Source organism: Lethenteron reissneri, chromosome 67 (genome assembly GCF_015708825.2).
Source record: "Lethenteron reissneri isolate LAM-NWPU_2019-01 chromosome 67, ASM1570882v1, whole genome shotgun sequence".
NCBI lineage: Eukaryota > Metazoa > Chordata > Hyperoartia > Petromyzontiformes > Petromyzontidae > Lethenteron > Lethenteron reissneri.
In genome coordinates, this window is record NC_083845.1 from 7,063,913 (window position 1) to 7,084,879 (window position 20,967).

General features: G+C 45.5%; 1 protein-coding gene across 3 annotated transcripts in view; it reads left to right on the forward strand.

Moving 5' to 3' along the window:
• Window positions 1-2,486: 2,486 nt before the first annotated feature.
• PPP1R10 (protein phosphatase 1 regulatory subunit 10) overlaps window positions 2,487-20,967 on the forward strand; it is a 46,925-nt gene continuing 28,444 nt past the window's right edge. For all 3 annotated transcript variants that reach the window (XM_061578736.1, XM_061578738.1, XM_061578737.1), the window contains exons 1-2: window positions 2,487-2,522; window positions 2,667-2,939. The gene's annotated coding sequence lies outside the window, so the exon portion shown is untranslated. The remainder of the gene's footprint in view (window positions 2,523-2,666; window positions 2,940-20,967) is intronic.

Here is a 20,967-nt window from a genome sequence, read left to right on the forward strand (position 1 = left end):
TAACCCTGTGAGCCATGCGGCTCTTGACTCGGGTGCAAACGCAACCAAAACAAAAACATGAACAAGAAACATCTTAAAGTGACGACACGCAACAGAAAAATCCTGGAAAAAAAACAGCAAAGTCTTCCAGAAAAAACACCGCATTTCAACGCTGTGTGCAAAAATCCCAGTGGGATGCAAGTCAAACAATAACAACCATGAGACAATGTAGATGAAAGTTATCAGGCTAACTCTGTACTACAACAAACAAACATGGCTAAACCAAAAGTTTTCAAAATCACCAAAATAAAGCTATGAAAACAATGTAACAGTGGTGGTGGAGGGTTTAACGACACAGGAATATTTATTTACGCGACCGAACCACCCAAAGAATACAGATCTACCGTGGATAACTTTGGTCGCAAAAGCCCTACTACTTACCGCTACTTACTGCTCCTGACTATGATAAGTTTTTTCCCCTTTTTTCTGGCAACAAAACAGCTGTGTTAAGATGTTAAAACACCAAACTGAAACCTTTCACAAGGGATCTTGTCTGCGTTAACCACAATGCCTGTGGTCAGAATGCAAACAAAAAACATACTCTGATAATAAATGGCATTATCCTTGAAACTGATTGGTCCACACCAGAGACAGCTTTCTTTTGAGCCTCGTCTCAAACGATGTTAGCCCAGAGGACGCCAAAAAAAGGGGAAAACCCTATTATGATAGTAGGTTTTTACCCTTTCAACGGGTACAAAACTGACACCTTTATTCAAGAGATCATGTTTGCAATAACCACAACACAAGCAGTCAAATGCAAACAAACAGAAACAACTCTGATAATGATATGCACTGTCCTTGAAGTTGATTGGTCCACACCCGAGACAGCTTTTCTTAGAGCCTAGTCTCCATTGGTGTTGGACCAGATGACGCCAAAAGGCGTACAACTCAAAAACAGTTTTGTACCCGTTGAAAGGGTAAAAACCTACTATTATATTTTGCCACTGGTAAAGGAGGTCTCATAGCATAAAAAAAACTATTATCAGTTGTTGGTACTGGCAAAGGAGGTCCCATGATGTAGATACTCCTGACTACTTACTACAACTTACTACGACTGACTACTCCCTACTACATACTTAAGGGGCCGTCCATAAATGACGTCACGCGATTTTGGACGAATTTTGACCCCCCCCCCCCCTTCGTCACACGGCGTCACAAAAAGTCAGACCCCCCCCCCCCAAATATGACGTCACAAAGCTCTGCCCCCCCCCCCAAAAAATATATAAAATACGCTTCAAACTATTGTCATTGTAGTGCGAATTTAATGTGGCGCTGCACTCTGATGTTGTAGGAGAACACATTTATTAAAAAGTCTACTTAAGTAGAACGTGTTGTCTATATTTATTTAAAGTTGCGCATTTTGATGTGACGTCACGTTTCTCAACCCCCCCCCCCCCTCGTCACAAATGTCTGACCCCCTCCCCCTAGGTGCGTGACGTCATTTATGGACGGTCCTTTACTGCAACTTACTACTCCTGACTAAGCATTGGTAGTGGGCACAGCTTCGGAGGTGCGTCTTATAATCCGGTTGAGGAATCGATTAATACGCATCGATTACTACGTATCGATTAGTATGCCTTGGTTAGTGGGGAATCGATTCCGTCTTATTCTTCGGTGCGTCTTATAATCCGGTTGAGGAATCGATTACCACGCCTCGATTACTAGACTTTTCGATTCCACAATAGGGTGGGCAAGGGGGTGGTGTGGAGAGAATCGATGCCAATCTTCCAGAAGGGGAAGTTGCGTTTCATTTAGCAATTTAGTGCGGCTGGTCTACTTCTTCCAGAAGATGCGCTAAAGTTTTGTTGTTGTATTCTCACGTCGGAAGAATCTTCCGGAAGCGGTAGAATTCGCTTGCCACGGACACGCACCACGCGCGTGATCGCCTTGGCCTCCGTGGCTTCACTCGATTGGTTAGCGCGGCTACCACGTGATCATATTTAAATAATCTTTGGGGCTTTGTCAAAGCAACGCTTGTGTTAAAAAAAAACAAAAAATATATTCTCTGGCGAGGATAATTTTACTTAAGCTCCCTTTTGACGCGGCTGCGCTCACCTTGCATAACAACAACAAAAAAATTATTTAAAAAAATGTGTATTTTACGTTTTCGACAATATGTTAATGATATGCTAATGAGGACACGTGACTTCCTGGCCATATAAGGGCAAGGCTTCACTCCATTGGTTAGCGCGGCTACCACGTGACGATATTTAAATAATTTTTATATTTTTTTATCAAAGCCACTCGCCGCGCTTGCGTTTTAAAATACAAAAAACAATTCTCAGACGAGGATAATTTTACTTACGCTCCCTTTTTACGAGTCTGCGCTCACGTTCGACGACAACAAAAAATAGATATTTAAAAAAAAAATGTTTTTAACGTTTTCGACAATATGTTAATGATATGCTAATGAGGGCACGTGACTTCCGGGCAATATAAAGGGCAGGCGTCACGCGACCGCGTCAGTTGGAGAGCGGGCGCAGGTACGTGAGTAGGCGAGGACATCGTCTCCGCGTGAAAGATTTTTTGGTTAAAAAAAGTAACAAAAGACGCAAGTAAATGTTTCGTAAAAACGTTTCTTTTTTTTTCCCCCGCAGTGTATTTATTTTGGGCTCCTTCTCTTACAGGTTACGCTGTTCTGCCGCTCGGTGGACTCGAGGAACATTTAATGCCGAGAAGACGACTTTAATTGCATCGGCCATTGACCTTAAAGCGGGCCTCTGAGGGACGACATCTCCAACAAACACCGATGAAGAAACCTAGATTATCGAACTATTTAGTTTAAAACAAATGTTTACACAGGCAGCTTCAAAAAAACCTACTTCCAACGAAAAGATTCTTACCGTAACATTTAACGAGCTCTTTTAAAAGCTTTGGGTGGTCCGGATCAAAAACTAATAGTAAGTGCGAAAGAGCCGATTTTATTTTTGTTGAGATGAGCTCACAGCACACCGCGTTGGGGCAATAAAACGCGACGTGTGCCTGTGAGACGGGGTTAAAAAATTAGGTCGCGATTTTTTAAAGTCTTAAAGATTTTTGAGAGAGGAGGGAGAAAAAAAAAACTCGAGGTAGTTATTATAAAAAATTTAGAACAAAAAAAATTTTCAACGCTGCGTTGAAGAAAATGGCGGCGGCGGCGGCGTCCTTCGTTGGGCGGTGGCTGCTGCAGGGGCCGCGGGAAACCCCGCAGCTCGGGCGGTGACGTCACCAGCCTGACCCTTGCGTCAGTGGGGGGCAGAGTGGAGTTGGCAATTTTTAATTATTGAGTTTTCGTAATTTAGATAATTTTAACATTAAAATAAAAAAAATTGGAATCCCGTATCTGGTGAATTTGTAGAAGCGGGGGGGGGGGTCTCCCCACCCCCCACATCCCAATAATATCCGTGGGATATTTCCAGCTTTAATATATTTTTTTGTTAGGTGGCATTTTCTCCAAAAATGCATGGTGGTGGCAAGTTTGGCATTAAACCACCGTTTCAATTTATACAGCGGGTTAAAATTGATAACTATGGTAGCATCGTTAAACCATGAGATGGGGGAGAAATGTGGCAGCAAGTTGGACAGCGCTTTATATTAACAAGTTCCTTTAGCAATACGAGGGTGACCCACAGCCCTTGCCATTGAGTTTCCAAAGCGTTCGTGTGCAGTGTTGCGTTCAATGTTTGGCTGTACTACTGCGTGTTTTAGATAAAAAGTATGCCGGGCGTATGCCACCTAGTATATTGTTTGTACTGTATTGTCATCTAGCAGTGGAGTTACGTGTGGAGTGTTAGCCGGGCCTAAAAAAAAGTTCAGTGTGTGCGTAACTTGGGAATTTGTAAAAAAAAACGGGAGCGTTTTAGATACATTTGAGCGTGGGAAGAGACACATTCCCACCCAAACCGATCTTTGTCGACGACTGTGCCTACCACAAACGTTTCCCGTCCATGAGATGGCTTCAAAGCCCCATCCGTTGTGGCAAAGCCATCGACAAAGTTATTTTATCGACCGGTAGGGGGTGATGGGGCAGGCGGGGGGGGGGGGGTTTGGCAAGTCGTAAACACTAGACGTTGATTGACATTGATTTGCGAAGGGATAATATTAGCCTCGGAAAGGCTCACCCGGGTAGAGATTTAGAAAATAAATTATTCTGGAGGAGTCTTGGCGCAATCGGTGGTGCGTTTGGCCACGAATTCTCTCAGAATCGTAGGGCACCGTTAGTGGTTCACAGGCAAGCGAATCCACATTTAAAACAGGGCCAGGCTTGACTGCGTGTGTGTCCTATTGTGTTGCGATTTCTTTAATAAATATTCTCATTTTTACGCTCAAAATGAGCGCCCTTAGGCGTACGAAACCTTAAGCCTCTCTACCCCTCAGCCCCCAGAGAGATCTGCGTGTTGGAGGTAAGAGAGAGATTGGGTCATGAACAACAACGATTTATATACAGCCTATGGCAGCGATACGACTTTGTTGTGATTCATGTGGACCGCCTAGCGGTCAGGGCAGTGTAGGTTTCGTTATGATGGGGGGGTTGGGGTGGCTTTTAAAGCTTGCGAATTGAATTCGTGTCGACAACATTCCAGCTTCCAATAAACTCAATCCCAGGCAGGGATGGATGTTTATTTAAGGCAGTTATGTAGGGTATAGTAGACCCAGCTGAGAGGTTTGAACTTAACGACTTATGGTTAATACTGCTTTATATTAGTCCATAGTCCAGCTTATAGAATACTCAACTTATATTACACAAGTGGTTCTCTTAAGTAGGTTAATTTTACACAACGCTCCACATTTACAGTATAGTCCCAGCATAAGTTGTAATAGCCAGTCCAGCTTGTATAGGAAGTCGAACCAGCCTGCCTTAAAGTTTGACCTTTCTGTGTAGGCTACTGGATTTATAATGGCCAACACTCCAGGCTACATATTAGGCCAAACTTTGGTCTTTAATTATTAGGCTTGCCGAGTAAAACGAGTTGCTTTAAGCCTGGTCTGTGTGTCGACTCGTTTAGAATGGTAAACTCTTAGGACAAGGGAGTTAGACCCAGGCCATTGTAGCATTAGCTTGTTTTTAGGAAACTTTTTGAGTATAAATCAAGTGTTAAGTTTTTAACACTTGTTCCATATGCACCGGTTTATAATACTTGCCACTCAGTGGCGATGTACACCGGTATATGAGCCGAAAAGAGAAGATCGGGCCTTGTATAGGTCTTAAGCATGGCCTTTGGGGTCCATAGGCCGGTTTTATAATAGCCACTAACCCCCAGTTAGACCCAGTCTCGTGTTAGACCCATCCTCGTGTTAAAACTCCGTTGTAGTGGTTGTAACTAGCCTAAGTGTTGGATGTCCCATTTTTTCTATTTTGTCGATTGGCCTACTTTCAGACATTTATCTCAAACCTCCGTTTTGAGAACCCAGAGTTTTGTTCCGACCTCGTGGGCTGGAGTTGGGTGTTTTGAGATCCATCTTAGGAAGTACGTCTTTGATAAGTGGAGCATGTATTTGACCCGGGTCTGGCTCGTTTTCAGTAGTGACCTGGCCGTACATGATTGCCATGTGGCGTTATGTGGAAATGTATCATCATCAGCAGCAGCCAAAACGTCCGGTACAGCGAGCGCTATACGAACCTGTATTTAACTTGCGTTGGTAGACACGATTTCCATGTTCACTTTCACCCATACCGCGGTAATGATCTAGATATACGTTACTTAACATTTAATCATTGCACAGCGCTTTATATAAGCGCCAGGAGATTAGACGGCTTGAGTCGTGTACTTATATAAGCTGGATGTTGAAAGTGTGTGTTAGGGGCTTGTGTGTGTGTGTTCTGGCTTGGCATAGTAACACATACTGCGTTGTGGCTTTGCATGGCAATCGTTAACGTATACTGTCCATGTTTGTGTCACTGTTGTATTAATGTTTGTATCAGCACTCGTCGTAGTTATGTTTGGTATCGGTACCGAGTTACTGTTCTAACTTTGTCACTCCACTGCTGGATTCATGGTGGAACATACAAGTGCAGTCCAACAACGCGATTGATGAAACTGCCCTCTCGTACACCAACGTGTGTAGCCCTTGCTTAGTAAGTACAGCGGCGGCGACGTGGAATTGAACGCGCATTTTCGGATGCGTTTAGAAATGATCGATATTTAATGGGTCCGTATTATCGCCTCGTACGTTTGATACGTCTTGGACGCTTTTTTGTTGCATTTATTTCTGTTCACGAGATTAATCTTGGCTCGACAGGATGTAGGTGTTCAAAAGTTGTGTGCCACGGATGGAAGACCACCAAAACCCATGCCCATGACCAGGTGCTAAAGGACGCTTCTGATGGGATGGAACAGCAAAAGTACAGCAACTAGCCCGTTGTACCGTACCGCTCTATGCTCCCGCCCGCCTTCAACGACCCCCTCGGAGGCACACACCCCCCCCGTGTCTTCTACATCCAGCAGTGGATTGGCAAGGCTTGTTCATGTATGTTACATCATTATTGTTGTTGTTGGTGGTTTAAAGTGCTGTCAATTATCGTCGGTTAAATGTGCCGAGTTTTGTAGCGTATGTTTAAACAACATCGACTTAATTAACGCCGCGCGTATTTAAACGTAGTAATGTTTACACCACGCCGTTTTAGACGTTTGTGTAATCAACATATACTACGGACGCATTTATATTTTTAAATCCTTTATATTAAGTTCGCTTGCTTGCTTGCTTAGGACCGTGCAAATCTTTCGGTCGTTTTTTAACCCACTTCCCGTGATCCAATCGAGCTGACATTTTGCACACAGACTCGTTGTGCGTGACAATGAATTTTCGTGACAATTTTTTCCCAAAATTTTACACTGTTTAGGGGAGAAAATTTTAATATTTATTTACCAATTGGTTAATGTTGGCACACAATCATCTGACCCATAGGTGGCAGCCATCTCAAGCCAGAGGACGAGAGGACTCTAGCCGCCCCGATGCCACGCATATAAAGGATTTATAGTGAAAAACTTTATTTTTACGGGTTAATTTAAAAAAATTTTATTCGCGGTTGGCCGTGCAGTTGATTAGTCGCTGGTTTTGCCATCGGAGGCAACGATTTGGCCGCTCCCCGCAATGCAGCAAAGCCACGTTGACGGGAGTGGTGAAGTATGGTCATTTTGCCACCCCGCCACGGTTGGGTCTCGGTGCGGGTTGGTGCCATAGTTGGTGAGCATAGAAGTACAGTGCAATAATTAGATTTGGCTGCTTCTGCTCTCTGCTGCGGTCAGCAGCTGCTGGTCACTGCGTGTTGTGGCGAGACCCGTTCGATTTGATTGTAGGCTCTGTAATCAGTTTAACACGTAGCAGGCTTTCGTGACCAATATTCATAACGTTTTTGGGTGAGATCACGTTGTTTATAAATGTGTCGTAACCCTCCACCACCCGACACGGCCAATCAGCAAACAAAGTGTCACGTTTGACAAAAGACAAAATAGTTCGCTGCATTCTGGCGAATTGCCCGATAATGCTGGATGCAATTACCAGCGAAACGTCGTACAACTCAAACATTGTAAATGTGTAAATGTTGTGGTTTCACGCTTCAACACACCGGTGGGCTAAAGTAGTTAATTATTTTGTCTTTTGTCAACGTGACACTTTTTTGCTGATTGGCCGTGTCGGGTGGTGGAGGGTTACGACACATTTATAAATAACGCGATCTAAACCCAAAAACGTTGATTATTCTGTATGTAATATTACACACGTGTGTGTGTGTTTACTGTGGGGAGCGGTGGTGCAGCGGTTAGCGCTACAAAACCCAGCGGCCCGAGTTCGATTCCCGCTCACGGCCACCAACGCCGGTGACGATTATCTGGACCGGTCCCTGGGCCTCCCCCTAGGTCGACTCAGCCTCAAACGAGTACCCGGTGCGGTGTGTATACGTTGCCACTGGGGGGGGGGGAGAGAGACAAAGGCGGCCGGGCGTGGTGCTGGCCACCCAACTACCTCGTGTGCCGTGCCGGCCTTGGTAGGTGCTACTCGCTAACAACACTTGCCCCTACAGTCTGTTAAGGCTACACTGGGATCTTGTCTTGTTTAGCTTTGGTCTGTGAGCTGAGTGAATGTGCGGGGGGGGGGGGGGTCATAGATTCCTTTGATGGGCAAACCACGGTTACTGTTCAAGAGTTGTACTGCACTGCCCTCTGCCGATGGCTAGGAGAATTGATAAGAAATTTGGAATATTACATCTTCCGGTAACCGTCCTATTGACTCGAGGTTTTATCACTTAAATGATCGGTACGTTTATAATCGACTCGATCTGGCGATTATAGTATAATGTAGGTTACATGTGAATTAGAAAGTGCTGTAAATAACCGCATACTATTAAACCGTAGTACTCTATATAGTACTTGGGTTTGCACGTTAATTAGAACAGTGTTCTTAAATCATACCGTGTCAACCCATCACGATTTACCCCGTATTCTTGCAACAGGGAAATTTAGATTTCAGGTCCATACGTCGTACAGCCGTTTCAATACGGGCACATTTTTTTGTCTGTTTGTCCCTTGTGATGGGACTTTGTAGGATGAACGCTGAGATTGATAAGGGGCACGGGGTGACCAATAAGGTCTGAATTTGTCTGTGATACGGTAGGGCACTGATAAGGGTTTGCTAAATAACGCTGCTGGAAAATGAAGACTTAATAGGCCATTGAATTGTTATTTGTGATTGTTTACCAAGCAGTATCACACGCAAATATGTGTAATATTAGTATGTTTAACACGTAGCAGGGCTTTCGCGACCAGTATTATTCATAATATAGGGTTTTGTGGGGGGGTTAGATCGCGTAAATATGAATGTGTTCATATTCTTGGTTCTTTCGGTAAAGTCACTTAAATAGAAAACCAAAAAATCAAATTTTGTAAAAAAAAAAAGTTTTTTAATTTCACATATTTTTTTTTATCATATTTAATTTCAAAACTGTTTAGATTTTTTAGTTTTCTACTTATGCGACTTAACCGAAAGAATCCAAGAATATGAATTCCTGCGGTCACGAAAGTTTTAAGTATAAAATTATGAGTGTGTCGTGAAACCCGCCACCACCCAACATAGGCGATTATAGTAAGGTGTGTGTCACGTGATTCGTTACTAGTACAGCACAATCGGTGCGTCAAGTAAACATTTGTTAAATAGTGCCCTGGCTATCCGGACACGGCCCTTATTAATCCACTAGTGAATGAAGAATACGCCTCCGCGTATCCCTCGCTGGGGGGCTGTGGTAACCATACTTCACCACGCGTGTGCACGGAAATTACAGCGCAACACTGGATTTCTCGTTGTTGCCGCACTGCCTGAACGTCGTAACCCACGCACGTTGTTGTACGAGCAGGGGGCAGCGTCTTCGGCCGTGGTCAGTCCACTGCTGGATGAAGGAACCTCGGCCAAGGCGTCCGCCGCCCTCGCCGATCAGCGCCACATTAACGAGCCTCCGGCACATAGCGAGCGCTGCTTTTGCCTGCGGGCGTGTCGGAGATCATCGCCGCTTCTCCTCGGTGCACGTCCCTAGCTGTGTTCAAGTGGTCGATGGGGCGGGGGGGGGGCGCGTGGGCGGTGACCGATAACCAACGGGCGGAAATTCCACATTCACATGGCCGGGGTGAAGATAATTGGGGTACATATGCCCACCTCGGAATGGAAGACGACTCACGGATGATGATGACGACGACGACGATGACGTGGTGGGGGCGAGTCTTCCGCGTAGGACGACCACTGTTGCCTCCCTACAAAGTGGTACCAGTTTTACCAAGCCTGACGGTTGCGATGATGGGTTGGGTTGAAACCCAGACCGGGATTTTAACTGGTGGCCTTAGGCTTAGCGTTCTTATCACAGCTACCGGGATGGACAGAGTTTACGGTGTACTACGCTGTGCGTAGGATTACAGTAGGACAGTGAGTGCTTATGACACCGCTTGTTAATGAAACGATGCATCCAGAATGTTTAATGTACGTTAGTCCGTAAATACACGAATGCAGTACAATGTGCCATTTGGCAGAAGCAAAGTTAGCGATGGGGATGTATCGTTTCGGTCGCATTGATCGTGACCAAATGTAGGATCGTCTTTATAGTGTAATACATTACCGTGTACATTTTTAATATGTTCATGAATTAGCGTTTTATATAAGTTATCCTGCGGTGTATATACCGCGTTACGTAATGTTACGTGTTGGGGCTTGAGCAGTACAATACATAATGTACTGCGTTCAATGCGCCTATGCGTGATGAGCCCCATGTTGTGTTCCGAGCGCCTGGCATAGAAACGTGGACATTTTGAGAGTGCCACAGTCTGTCCAACCCCTAATTTGCGTCCTCTTTTTCTCCTTGTCACTGCGCTCCAGTACATTGTGATCGCACAGAGACTCTGAGTACTGGAACGATTTATTTGGGAGAACACTGGGTGCCAAAGTGGCTATGAGATGTTTACTACCTCGCTTGGTGCACAGGATGTCGTGGGTTAGATCCCGACCCTGACGCCTGCTGCTGTATATTTGGAGTTTGCGTGTCTCTCATCATCATCACGGTGGCTCGGAGATGTTAACTACTTCGCCTGGTGTACAGGAGGTCGTGGGTTCGATCCCGACCCTGACGCCTGCTGCTGTATATTTAAAGTTTGTGGTGTCTCTCACCCCGTGGTCGCGTGAAATTTTGTCCGGGTACTCCGGTTTGTTTCCCTCCACGTTTCGAGTTTTAGAATATTTGGCAGCAACTGTACATTTCCACACTGATAAGCCATTTGGTTGAGCTATCATTTGTGTCCACGTTCGTTTTTATATATTTACGTGTGTAAGAAAGAAATAGCTCAGTGGGGCTCTTACCTGGTCAAATGAAAACATATTAAGTTTAAAAGCGAGTGGTTAATGATGACCTTTGAGGACATGAGGTCAAAAACTTCCGTGATGGGGAATTGTCTAAGGAGGGTTTCGCTGCGTGGCCGTAGGAATGCGGTATTGCATGCACAGGCCGGCGACTTGCAATTGTTTTAAAGTTGTAACTAAAATAAGCCTACGTTTTAAACTAAAATAATAGTTTAGCTTGTTCTACCCAGGAAAGCTCGTTAAGTAGACCTAAGGTCACTCGTGCGTTACACACCGTGAGAGATGTTTGAATGTGATTGTATGATTATCCCCGTCCATGTGTTTGATCATATCGGGATGCTATGTACTATTATGGTACAGTTAGGTTAATGCTACACGAATGTCAACACACAACAAAACGTGATTTTTAGAAATACGTCAATCCACTGCTAGATTTAAGGGCTTCATTCTAGGGAAAAGACATGTTAATCGGATTCCTCCAATATAAATAAATATTCCGATTCTGATATCGATATTACAGTGAATATAGTGGGGTGAAAGTCCACGCCTGTGGAAAGGCTTTGGCTGGAACTGTCATCTGCGATTTGGCCAGTAGATGGCAGTAGAGCAAGCGCGTTGTTTAACATTTTCTTGGTTATTCTTTGGTTCTTTCGGTTAAGTCACGTCTAAAGATAAAATAATAAATTAAATAATAGCATATTACGACGTTTCGATTGCAACACAAGCAATTATCATCAGGCATAAAAGAAATAGCAACACAAATCTAACTAGAAAACTATAGACAGACATACAAGCAGACAGACATCACAAGGACACATAGAGAGAGAACACATATCGGCACAAAGAGAGAGGTCGTTTCTGTGACGGGGCCTTAAATATAGAGAGGGGGGCGGAGAGAGGGAGGGGGCAGAGAATTTATTATTTTATCTTTAGACGTGATTTCACCAAAAGAACCAAAGAATAATTCCTGCAGTCACGAAAGCTCCAAAATTTAAACCTTTCGTGACTGCAGGGATTCATCTTCTTGGTTCTTTTGGTAAAGTCACTTTCGGTAAAGTCACAAATCGAAATTTGTTTAACATTGTCCGCCGCTGTGCGTGTGGGTGGCATTTCTCCCCGAACCGATTATATTTACAAACGGGCAAAAAACATTGTTTTTGTGTTTCTCCATGGTGATGGGATTTTGTAAGATGAACGTTAAGATTTATAAGTGGCATGAGGTGACCAATGACGTCTGAATTGGTCTAATAAGGTAGGGCACTGATAAGGGGTTTACAGGTATGCCAATTTTGCGGTACGTTGTACCGCAGTTTAACCGAGTGTAAGTGCGTATTATGTTGAACTTCATTCTCACCTTACGTAGCTAACCGTGCTAATCGAAGGTTCTATGTGGAGTCTATGGGCAGTGTTGAGTCTATGGGCAGTGTTGAGTCTATGGGCAGTGTTGAGTCTATGGGCAGTGTTGAGTCTATGGGCAGTGTTGAGTCTATGGGCAGTGTTGAGTCTATGGGCAGTGTTGAGTCTATGGGCAGTGTTGAGTCTATGGGCAGTGTTGAGTCTATGGGCAGTGTTGAGTCTATGGGTAGTGTTGAGTCTATGGGTAGTGTTGAGTCTATGGGCAGTGTTGAGTCTATGGGCGGTGTTGAGTCTATGGGCAGTGTTGAGTCTATGGGCAGTGTTGAGTCTATGGGCAGTGTTGAGTCTATGGGTAGTGTTGAGTCTATGGGTAGTGTTGAGTCTATGGGCAGTGTTGAGTCTATGGGCAGTGTTGAGTCTATGGGCAGTGTTGAGTCTATGGGCAGTGTTGAGTCTATGGGCAGTGTTGAGTCTATGGGCAGTGTTGAGTCTATGGGCAGTGTTGGGTCTATGGGCAGTGTTGAGTCTATGGGTAGTGTCGAGTCTATGGGCAGTGTCGAGTCTATGGGCAGTGTCGAGTCTATGGGCGGTGTTGAGTCTATGGGCAGTGTTGAGTCTATGGGCAGTGTTGAGTCTATGGGCGGTGTTGAGTCTATGGGCGGTGTTGAGTCTGGGTAGTGTTGAGTCTATGGGTAGTGTGAGTCTATGGGCAGTGTTGAGTCTATGGGTAGTGTTGAGTCTATGGGCAGTGTGAGTCTAGGGCCTTCCCCTAGGTCGACTCGGCCTAAAATGAGTACCCGGCGCGGTGGGTCGTAAACATTGCCGCTTGGTGAGAGACGGGCGTCAATCTGCCGCGGTGCTGAGCCTTTCGTCTCACGAGGAGTGTAAATTCCGATTTAAAGCTTTCGTGACTGCAGGGATTCACTTTCTTGGTTCTTTCGGTAAAGTCACGTAGAAGGGAAATAATAAAATAATAATAAAATATAAATAAAACATAATAAAATAATATAATAATGTAATGAAATAATTTTGTATTTTTATGTTTTATTATTATTATTTTATTATTTCCCTTCTACGTGACTTTACCGAAAGAACCAAGAAGATGAGTGTAAAGTTCTGCCAGAGTTGTAACTCAACGTTGCACTCCAGTACACGGTGCGGGAGTTTAGCGGCTTTGCGTGTGATGGGTGTAGTTTTTTATTGTCTTGCACTAAGCTACAGTCGCACTACAGGACGACTCGTGTGGTGTATGCGTGTGTAACACGTGGTGTTTAGTGCAGTGGTGGTGTGGGACAATGTATGGGTGAGAAATGCAGTGGTGTGGGACAATGTATGGGTGAGAAATGCAGTGGGGTGGGACAATGTATGGGTGAGAAATGCAGTGGTGTGGGACAATGTATGAGTGAGAAATGCAGTGGTGTGGGACAATGTATGGGTGAGAAATGCAGTGGGGTGGGACAATGTATGGGTGAGAAATGCAGTGGTGTGGGACAATGTATGGGTGAGAAATGCAGTGGTGTGGGACAATGTATGGGTGAGAAATGCAGTGGTGTGGGACAATGTATGGGTGAGAAATGCAGTGGTGTGGGACAATGTATGGGTGAGAAATGCAGTGGTGTGGGACAATGTATGGGTGAGAAATGCAGTGGTGTGGGACAATGTATGGGTGAGAAATGCAGTGGTGTGGGACAATGTATGGGTGAGAAATGCAGTGGTGTGGGACAATGTATGGGTGAGAAATGCAGTGGTGTGGGACAATGTATGGGTGAGAAATGCAGTGGTGTGGGACAATGTATGGGTGAGAAATGCAGTGGTGTGGGACAATGTATGGGTGAGAAATGCAGTGGTGTGGGACAATGTATGGGTGAGAAATGCAGTGGTGTGGGACAATGTATGGGTGAGAAATGCAGTGGTGTGGGACAATGTATGGGTGAGAAATGCAGTGGTGTGGGACAATGTATGGGTGAGAAATGCAGTGGTGTGGGACAATGTATGGGTGAGAAATGCAGTGGTGTGGGACAATGTATGGGTGAGAAATGCAGTGGTGTGGGACAATGTATGGGTGAGAAATGCAGTGGTGTGGGACAATGTATGGGTGAGAAATGCAGTGGTGTGGGACAATGTATGGGTGAGAAATGCAGTGGTGTGGGACAATGTATGGGTGAGAAATGCAGTGGTGTGGGACAATGTATGGGTGAGAAATGCAGTGGTGTGCGACAATGTATGGGTGAGAAATGCAGTGGTGTGTGTATAGTGTACAGGGTGGCCCAGATGTCTTGTGACCCCCCCCCCCGCCAAATAATTGACCCCCAAAAAATAATTTGCTTATTCGTCTCTGTTTAAAATAAACCTTCAATATTTTTTAAGTTTTAGCGATTTAAATGGGGGTCACAGGGCATCCGGACCAGCCTGTGCAGTGGTGTATGATATGGCGGTGGTGGTGTGTCATGTATACAAGTTATGGGGTAGCTGTGAATGGTATGATTCCAGTGCTGTGTATAAATGCGTTGTAGTGATGTGGAGTGTATTGTGATGTATAGTGTGGTGTGTGTGTGTGTAAGTGCATGGTTGATTCGTGTGCTCCAGCCACCACTGTCTGCTTTCCCAATCATTGCTTAGACACACTTAAGCGGTTGTGCTTTCGCTAAGCTGTCCATACCTGAAGAAGGACGCTTGTGTAGCGCCCGAAACGTCGTGATTTAATTTATTTTAATTTCTTACCTACGTGACTTTACCGAGAAAAACAAAGAGTATGAATCCTTGCAGTCACGAAAACTTCAAATCTAGAATCATGGGTTAGTGGCCGACTCAATATCCAATTGATTCCTCATGGAATGGCTTGGCGAGGGCTTTCCAAACACTTGGTTTGCGTGTGCGGACGTGTGTACACGCTCTGAACCCGGCGACCCCAGTTCGATTCCCGCTCACGGCCAACACCAGGTGACGATCTGAACCGGTCCTGGGCCTCCCCTAGGTCGACTCAGCCTAAACACGAGTACCTGGTGCGGTGTGTAGTAAACATCACCACCGGGGAGACAAAGGCGGTCGGGCGTGGTGCCGTCCACCCACCCCCCTCGTGTGCAGTGCCGGCCGTCGTAGGTGCTACTCGCTATAACAGCACTTGCCCCAACAGTCTGTTAAGGCGATACGGGGAGTCTTTGTGTGTACACGTCTTGAGTGTATGATTGTGTATACGTGTGCGTGTCTACACGTTTTTACGAGAGCGCATATGTTTGCTTGTGTGTGTGTCTCGAGAACGAGCTTATTTTGGCAGTTTGGAAGCAGTCGCCCTCCCAACAACAACTGAGGGCAGAGGAGCAACGCTCACAACAACGAGCGGAGCGCCGGGCAGATAAAATGAAGCAAGTTGGCACAGTAGGGGGGGGGGGGTACAGCTGGTGCATCTGGCGGTAATCTGTCATCCAAGCCCTTGGCACCTGCTGGGTCTATCCCGTGACATGTCGGCGAGGCTTCGACACTTCACGGGGCCTTAAAGTGCACCTGGCCTGGCACAGGCGCCGTGGTGAAATCACCGTCACTTAGTGGCGAATGGCGCGTATTGGTGTAGGTGGGCGTCTGCTGGTGTATATGTGTGTGCGTGCGTGTCTGTATGTGTACGTACGTGTCTGTGTGTAACAAGTGGGGAGCGGCGGTGTAGCGGTTAGGGCACTGCGCGACAAACCCAGCACAGACCCGAGTTCGATTCCCGCTCACGGCCAACACCGGTGACGATTATCTGAATCGGTCCTGAGCCTCCCCTAGGTCGGCTCGGCCTCAAATGAGTACCTGGTGCGGTGTGTAAACATCGCCACTAGGGAGACAAAGGCTGTCGGGCGTGGTGCTGGCCACCCACCCCCTCGTGTGCCGTGCCGGCCTTCATAGGTGCTCGCTAACAGCACCTGCCCCAACGGGAGGTCTTTGTGGACGTGTGTACACGTCTGGAGTGTATAACCGTGTATAGATGTGTGCTTGTGTACACGTTTTTATGAGAGCGCATATGTTTTGGGGGTGTGTGTGTGCGTTTTGTGTGCGTCTGCTGTTGTATGGGTGTGTGTGCGCGCGTGCGTCTGTGTGTAATGCATAGCAGCTTACACACAGACACGCCTTGTGGTCGAGAAAACCTCGACCCGTCCCGTGACCTCCCAGCGTGTCATGTAACGTACAAATGCCCTCAGATTGCGTCTGGCGTGTGACGCAAGCGCTGTTGTAGCGACATCGCTTGCGACCGAGTTCCTTGTACATTGCGTGAAAAACACCGCTTGGGAGACAAAGGTGGCTGGGCTGTGTGGTGCAGCCCACACCATCAACCCCTTTGCGTAGATGCGTGTTGAGGGCCCAAAGCGCCATCCTTAATAGGTGCTCGCGAGGCAGCCACATGCTAGGACAAAACGTTGATAAGTGCGTGGGAGAGGTGTGTGCAAAAATCCACTTCATTCCGTACAGCTACGGGGGGGGGGGGGGGGGGCGGGGGAGTAGTGGCACACCATGCTAGGACTTAGCCAAATCTAAGCTTGATTCTGACTTCAAGGCCAACATTGGCGACGAACATCTGAACAGTTTCTGGGCCTCCCCCTAGGTCGGCTTAGCCTTAAATAAATACCCCGAGCGTTCCGTAAACGGCCAGCACTGGGGGAGACAAAGGCCGCCTGAAGCGCCGCACCATCCACTCCCCCCACCGCCTTGTGCGCCACCTTTAATAGGTGCTCGCTAACAGCACTTGTCCCAACAGTGTGATCTGGCTTCTTCTCTGTGGCCGTAACTAAACTTTGAAGACCACGAGTGTCAACACAATTGGTACGGACCGATGCTTCTACCTCACAACGCAGGAGTTTTGGCTGGCTCTGTGAGTAACACACGGATGGACGAATTCGCCCAAGAAAAGCCACATTTGAAGTCCGAAGGCTTTTTCTTTGCAGGCGGTACTTCCATTGGGGGCTGTTTGTCCGTCACCAATTGCACGGTGGCTAGGAGATGTTAACTACCTCGCCTGGTATACAGGAGGTCGTGGGTTCGATCACAACCCTGACACCTGTATATTTGGAGTTTGTGTGTCTCTCTCTCATCATCATCACGGTGGCTAGGAGATGTTAACTACCTCGCCTGGTATACAGGAGGTCGTGGGTTCGATCACAACCCTGACGCCTGCTGCTGTGTATTTGGAGTTTGAGTGTCTCTCTCACTGTGGTCGCGTGGATTTTTGTCTGGGTCCTCCGGATTTTCTCTCCACATTTGTAAACGTGCATTTAGAGTTGAACACGAAGACTGAAGCGACCAATATCCATAATAGAGGTTATTTGCATTAGAGCGTGTAAATATAAATGACAGCCAATGACTAATTGGTTGTGTTGGTTGGTGGCCGGTTTAACGACACGTTTCTATTTACGTGATCTAACCCAACAAAAACTTATGCATTAAAGTATTTGGCTGCTTTAAATGTCCACATGATAAGCCACTTAGTTGAGCTATTAATTGTGGCCAGGATGCTTCTGAAAAATAGCTGTGTATAGCTGAGTGGGCCTTACCTGGTAAAATAAAAAAATAGTTTAGTTTTTACTCCACTGCACATCCACCTACAGTGTGGTGATGCATCTGCTGTAGTAGAAGGCAGCATAGTAAGTTTTACCCAACCACTGTGCAGTAGAGATTTGCCAGTTCTCTTCCTTGTCGGCATGGGTTTTTCAAGGCTCTCTGGTATCATCTTCTTGGTTCTTTCGGTAAAGTCACGTAGAAGGGAAGTAATAAAATAATAAAATAATTCTCACGACGTTTCGGCTACAACGCAAGCAGCCGTCTTCAGGTGAAGATTGAGACACTGCCAAGCTTGGAGCTTATATATAAGCTGGGTTGTCACTCAAAAAGGGGAACTCGGAACGGAGTGCGCTTGGGAACCCTGCAAGCCAAGTTGAGTTCCCGAACACGGCTAACATCGGTGCGTGATATCCGAACCGGTCCTGGGCACCTCTACCAATCATCGCTGACCGCCGCGAAGTATGGTTAAACCATCCCCATTACCCGTACGACTTGGGGGGAGGTCCTCAGCCGGTAGTGGATGGACAAAGGGGCCGTACGTACTTTGAGAGCCCAAAGCGCCAACAAAAAAGCCAGAAATATAATACAATATAGTTCTAGATTTGAAGCTTTCGTGACTGCAAGGATTCATATTCTTAGTTCTTTCGGTAAGGTCACGTAGGTAAAAAATGAAATTAAAATTAATAATAAATAAAAAAATTTGTATATTAATTAATAAAATAATTTGTTTTTATAATTTTATCTTTTTTTTATTAATAAAAAATCTTTTTATTAATTTTAATTTCATATTTTACCTACGTGACTTCATCGAAAGAACTACGAATATAATATAATATAGATTTGTGCCACCGCAAAGATTACTTGTGTTTTACGTAGTTTCCTTTCCACCATTTGTAACGCTCATGATAGTCACCCCCCCCCCCCTCCTCCTCCCCTGAATTTAAAGTAAAGCCAAAAAAAATGTGGCATTTAAAATATCATCGTGGCTTCTTGCTCCTCCTCCCGTGGGTAATACATCGTCGGGGTTTTCCCGAGTGGTGGCTGGGGCTAAGAGGAGTGGTCAGGGCCTACTCGAATAAGCCACTCCCACTTTGCAGGTCTAGCGGTCGACTGGGCGTGGCTATGTGAGACTGGGCGTGGATAGGGGGCTACCGACTCGGTCATCCGTCCTTTAGCCTCCCTGGCGTTTGGTAGCCGTAGTACAATAATATTCAACATTGGAACCTCATTTGCCAGTAAAAATATGATAATTGGTTTTTTACCCTTCTATCTGGCAACAAAACTGACACCTTTTTTACAAGGAGTCATGTTTGCATAGACCACAATACCTGCAGTCATAATGCAAACAAAAAACACAACTCTGATAATGTGCACTGTCCTTGAAGTTGATTGGTCCACACCCGAGACAGCTTTCCTGAGAGCCTAGTCTCACATGGGTTGGACCAGATGACGCCTTTGTGTTTTTTGTTATTATGACTGCAGGTATTGTGGTCTATGCAAACATGACTCCTTGTAAAAAGGTGTCAGTTTTGTTGCCAGATAGAAGGGTAAAGAAACAATTATCATACAATAATATCATCAGGCGTTTTTTTTGTGTGCCACGCTTTGCCTGCCTTAATTACCAATTCCCTCCGGTCTCTTTCCCTCCACGATTCGAAACACGTTTCAGAATATTTGTCTGCTGCTATAGATTTCCACGTGACGATAAGCCACTTCGTTGAGATACTGTTTGCGATATCCAGGTCGCTTCTGACGAAAAGCTACACCGCTCGATGGGAGGCCTTACCTGGTAAATACAAAATAGTTTGATAATTGTTTTTTTACCCTTCTATCTGGCAGCAAAACTGACACCTTTTTTTTTTACAAGGAGTCATGTTTACATAGACCACAATACCTGCAGTCATAATGCAAACAAAAAACATAACTCTGATAATGTGCCAAAAGGCGTCATCTGGTCCAACCCATGTGAGACTAGGCTCTAAGGAAAGCTGTCTCGGGTGTGGACCAATCAACTTCAAGGACAGTGCATACATTATCAGAGTTATGTTTTTTGTTTGCATTATGGCTCCAGGTATTGTGGTCTATGTAAACATGACTCTTTGTAAAAAATAAAAGGTGTCCGTTTTGTTGCCAGATAGAAGGGTAAATAAACAATTATCATATTTTTTACTGGCAAATGAGGTTCCAAATGTACAAAATAGTTTGTTAAAGGAATTGCAGCCTTCGCTGGTGACCGGGCTGATGTAATTCATATCGTCACGTACGAAAACCAGGCTGGGGTAGCCTCACTCACGAACTTTTGACCCTTAGACGTGATGGGTTTGGCTAGCCTTCAGGCAGCATCGCTAGACGCTTCGTTTGAGACGAAGAAGTTCTCATGAACGCCTCATTCTGCCTTATTTTGTCCGAAACCCGTTGACGTTATTCCAGTAATTGGTTACTAATTATCACTATTGTGGGTAGGCACAACTTTTACTCTTTTTAAGTGGCAGTGCCTTCCACTTGCAACCCGTACTCCTCACCAGCCTCGCGTGGACTTGTGGATAATAACGGGTTAGCAATAAACCCCTGTCATCACTTAACCCATAATTACAAAACATATATGCAAAATGTTTACATTGGAACTGCTGTGGTACGGTGAATAAAATGACCACAGCTTAGGACTCTTATGACTTTAAAACGCGTAAAAAGTTTCACCCTCATTGCTTATTTATTAAAGTTGCGGCCTCTTGTGTGGGTCAATTAAAGCCGAGATCACTCCGATCACATGTACAGATGCATTAGAATACACATTGCCCGCTGTACGTTAGCGCTACCTTGCAACGTGGGCTGACGTTTCGGGCAAAGACCCTTTTTTTAAGAGCTGAGAGATTTGCTTTGCAGTTGGAGGTTTACATTGGTGGCCCTGAGAATTCCTTTCATTTTAAGAAAATTAACCCAAATTAGTTGAGAATTTGCGTAAACGCTTGTCCATTGGTGAGCACCAAGTAGCAGATACACCATTAAATATTGCAAACTTTAATGCATTCTGTAACGGAAGGCGGGGGGGGGAAGGGCACAATAACCCTTGTGAATTAACCAAAATATAAACTATCGTGTCGAGTTGAGTTGCCGTTAGGAACTTGGCCCGAGAGAAAACCAGCCGGACAGATTGACCCAACGATTGCCCGATACGTGCTGATTTACAACAACAAAAACCCAGCCCTAAAATGTTTAAGCCTTGCCGGCCTAGGC